Here is a 3,899-nt window from a genome sequence, read left to right as displayed (position 1 = left end):
ATATATACACACACTACATAACATAAATTAACATAAAACATACACACACACACACACTACATAAATTTAATTCACTGTTTTATCAATTTCACGACATATCTATTGAGTTCTCATGATTAATGCAAGTTTGAGAAACAGTGTAACAAGTTTACTGCACACACAGTCACACTTTAAAACTGTTAACCAACTTCGTACTGTCAGCTGAAAACAACTCCATTTATGTTATTGGGGTTAAAAAAAACTTGTGTATAAATAATGCTGAAATGGGGCTTTTTATTAGACAAGAACAATTTAAGCTGTATCAGGAAATATACAATCTTACAATTATTACCTGTATGCAAGAGGATTGGAAGAATTTCAGAGTTGATTGTTTGAACACGTCCTCGTTACACACGATAACTCAGAGCCTAAAGGGAAACTAATATTCGAGAATTCTTGAAAGCATCGGTGCTGTGAGTATTCTGATCACATCACATATTACATTAATAAACTTTATAGATTCAGTGTTATCACTTTATAGATATATTGTTTCATATTCACACATTTCAAGAATTTTAAATTTATGAAAAACTTCTGCATTATTCATGGTATAACCAGAATCACTTTGTTTGCAATATGAATTATTCATGCTAGAAAGTGTAAGATTGTTGATTGTGAAGCTTTCAATTTTCTTCATGTTGATAATATAGTTCTGATTGTGCTATTTATTAGATAAATTCAAAATGTATCAAAATATGAAATCATTAATTTGATCTAAACTGGTCTTATTTTGGACAAAATTAATAAATTCTTTAATAACCAACAAAGCTTGTATATATAAACCGAAGCAAAAAAAAAAAAAAAAAACAACAAGAAAAAACAACAATGAATGATAACAGTATAACTTCCATAAATAATAGAAATTTAAAACATCTGGATACAACACACAACCAAAACACTGACAAAAACAAATCGACATACATGTGGAATGTGCTTCTCTTTTTAGATTAACAATGAAGACAGCTGTGAAGTTCTCCAGCACCGGCAACAACATCGTCCCTGCACTCCTCATCATTTTTTTTTTGCTGCCTTTTTTATCACTAGTTTTGCACAAACAATGTTTTTTCCCCATTTGTTTAATAGAAACTGTCCCGGACATCAAACTCTGGATATAAACTGGACATGGCAAAATATTCTGTTGATGATCAATGCATAGGCTGTGAGAATATAATTTTCCAGCTGATTACAAAAGGGATTCTACCTAAAGAGTTAAAATCTGAACTTGGAACGAATACAAGAACATTCCAAATTATTTTAAAATTATATATATTTTTTTAATTTGTAATATTTTATTTATAAAGCCTACCATTTCTTGTTAACACGCGCCATACAAACGTATCAATTGAAGAACTGCATTGATGTTTTCCGTTCGACCACCGTTAATTTTGATTCAGCTAATCCTGGTCAGCAGATGAGATTTGGCAGGTTTGCGTCAACTACACTTAAATCTAACTTGCCTGGATTTGGTACAAACACCTGTTTTAAGATTAAGACCTGCTTTGGTGCACGCATATCCAGTATGTCTGTGATCCCTGGTGAGGAAGAGGTGCTAATCCCACCTTATGAAAAATTCATAATCACAAATGTTATGTATAACACAACGAATTGCAGGATCGTTTACACTCTAAAGAGCACTGGCAAATGTAGTAATATGAACTGTGCGCTGCTAAAAAAAAGATTTTTTAAAATAAAACGCACAGCTTGTTTGAAATGCTCCTTGCAAATTAAAAAGAACTCTTGATTGTTGTAGCTTTAATATTATCATTATATTATTATTATTAGATTTAATGAAGTTAGTTTAAAAATATTATAAAATTTTAAGGTGACTTTCTATTGCTGAAATTTCTTTAAATTTCTATTCATTTATATATTTATATTTTATATCAACAATCAACAATTAAATAAAAAATTTATTTGTCCATCATTTTTTTAGTTATTCTGCAGTCAATTTACAACACACTCATCTTCTTTCTCCTGATCCCCGAATGTTTTTAATTAAATTTCCAAATATAGTTGAATTCTATGACAACTGGTAATTTTGCAGGTAGCATGTATTAACCTGAGCTAGTTTGGGTGTAGCTGTCATTTAAACCAACTCATGTAACAGTAGCCTTGTATTTTAACTTGAACTTGAATACTGTGTCTTTCAAACATGGCTGCCTTGGACCCCAACTCCCAGCACATGCTTGCATACAGGCTTATATTATAATGCTGTAAATAAAAATGTGAAAAGAAAGAAGCTAACAATGTTCGGGATATTCTGTAAAAGTATATTGTCAATTAATATTTTATTAATTTCAAGGCATTGATGTTGTGCTGTAATTAGTGCACGCTTGCAAAGGCAATTTAGCTGATGTAATCTGAGATGGCGACATGTAAAATTCAAATCCTGTCGGCAGTGTTGCAATTCTGCACTTATTTAATGTATTTGTTATTTTTTTGGTTTACTGATTAAAAGTTTCTTCTAACACTTCACAGGCAGTTTTGATCACTTTATTAAAAAGTTGTGTCTGTGTGCTGTGTGTGAAAGAAAATAAAAATAGTTTTACCCACTTGTTGACTACCTGATGTTGTTGTCCCCAACAGACACACACACACACACACACACACACACACACACACACACACACACACACACACACACACATACACACCCTTAGATGAATGGAAAGAAAGAAGGAACGTTTCAAGGTTACGTATGTCACAGTAGTTCCATGAGGGAACGAGATGCTGCGTCGGAACACTTTGAGAAGGCGACCGCATTGTCCACGCTCTGAAATAATATGTGTAATCAGTAAAAATTTAATGCGGGCCATCACCGGCGGTGTGATATCACGATTAGGAAGTATAAAATTCACATGGAGTAAAGTTGGCGCCAGTTTCTGTAAAAGAGAAGGAAGTGCTGCAGGGACACTGGCAGTGTGGCCTAGAGACACAGCGTCTCCTTCTCTAAGGGAACTAGGTTTACATATATAACCTAGAGACGTTTCAGATGGCAGGATGTGATGAGAGTGGAGAATGGTCTCTACCACATCGAGAGGCCTGAAATTCCGAGCCTTGGAGCCACCAGGAGGAGACTGAGTCTGTCCTGGTGTACTCTCTCCAGAACTCCCGGAAGCAGCACAAAGCCATTTCCCGGGTCTTAACCTCTTTTTGACAGGGTGTCTGCTGCTTCGTTTAACTGACCCGAAAACTAAGCTGATCTCACTAAGCGGAGCTTTCCCTGAGCCCACAGAAGGATCTGGTGTGCCAGCCTGTACAGAGGGTGCGAGCGCAGACCTCCTTAATGGTTGATGAAAGAAACCACAGAGGTGTTGTCAGTACTGATCAGCATGTGGTGATCTCTGAGGTCAGGAAGAAAATCTTCAAAGCTAGAAGCACAGCCAGCATCTCTAGGCAATTGATTTGCCAAAGTAGATGGGGCCCTTCCTATGACCTTGGCTGGAGTGACCACTCATGAACGTGATGTCGGACCATTAACTCCTCTAATTGAACCAATATCTACCAATGGTCGGTATAGTTGAGGATGCAGATGCCCTGAAGTCTCAGGGAGGCCAGAGCCGCATCGACTCATTTTATGAAGGTGTAAGGTAAGACGGCAGGGCCAAACGGAAGAATCCGATACTGGTGAACTTCTGCCCTAAAAGAGAGAACCTTCTAACAGGAAGTTCCTGAGTGAGCTGTTCAGCTGACATAGATCCAGAACAAGACGCAAAACACTGTCTTTTTAGGGAACTATGAAGTACTGGCTGTAGAACCCAGATTCTCGTTCTAATGGAGGGACCACCTCGATTACCTCCTTCCTCAGGAGAGTGTTTACTTCTCATTCCATGACCAGAGCCTTCTCGGTTACCACCAGA

The 3,899-nt window shown here is 36.6% G+C and overlaps 1 long non-coding RNA gene across 1 annotated transcript; it reads left to right on the top strand.

Moving 5' to 3' along the window:
- Positions 1-278: 278 nt before the first annotated feature.
- On the top strand, positions 279-2,591 carry LOC310734548. Its single transcript, XR_014536070.1, has 3 exons — positions 279-452; positions 986-1,082; positions 1,123-2,591. It is a non-coding gene; the product is annotated as an uncharacterized lncRNA (long non-coding RNA).
- The last annotated feature ends 1,308 nt before the right edge of the window (positions 2,592-3,899 follow it).

The sequence above is a fragment of the Silurus aristotelis genome (genome assembly GCF_946808225.1).
Source record: "Silurus aristotelis genome assembly, chromosome: 12".
In the NCBI taxonomy this organism is placed as follows: Eukaryota; Metazoa; Chordata; class Actinopteri; order Siluriformes; family Siluridae; genus Silurus; species Silurus aristotelis.
Note: the sequence above shows the minus strand (reverse complement) of the source record. Positions and strands in the feature narration are given on the sequence as shown.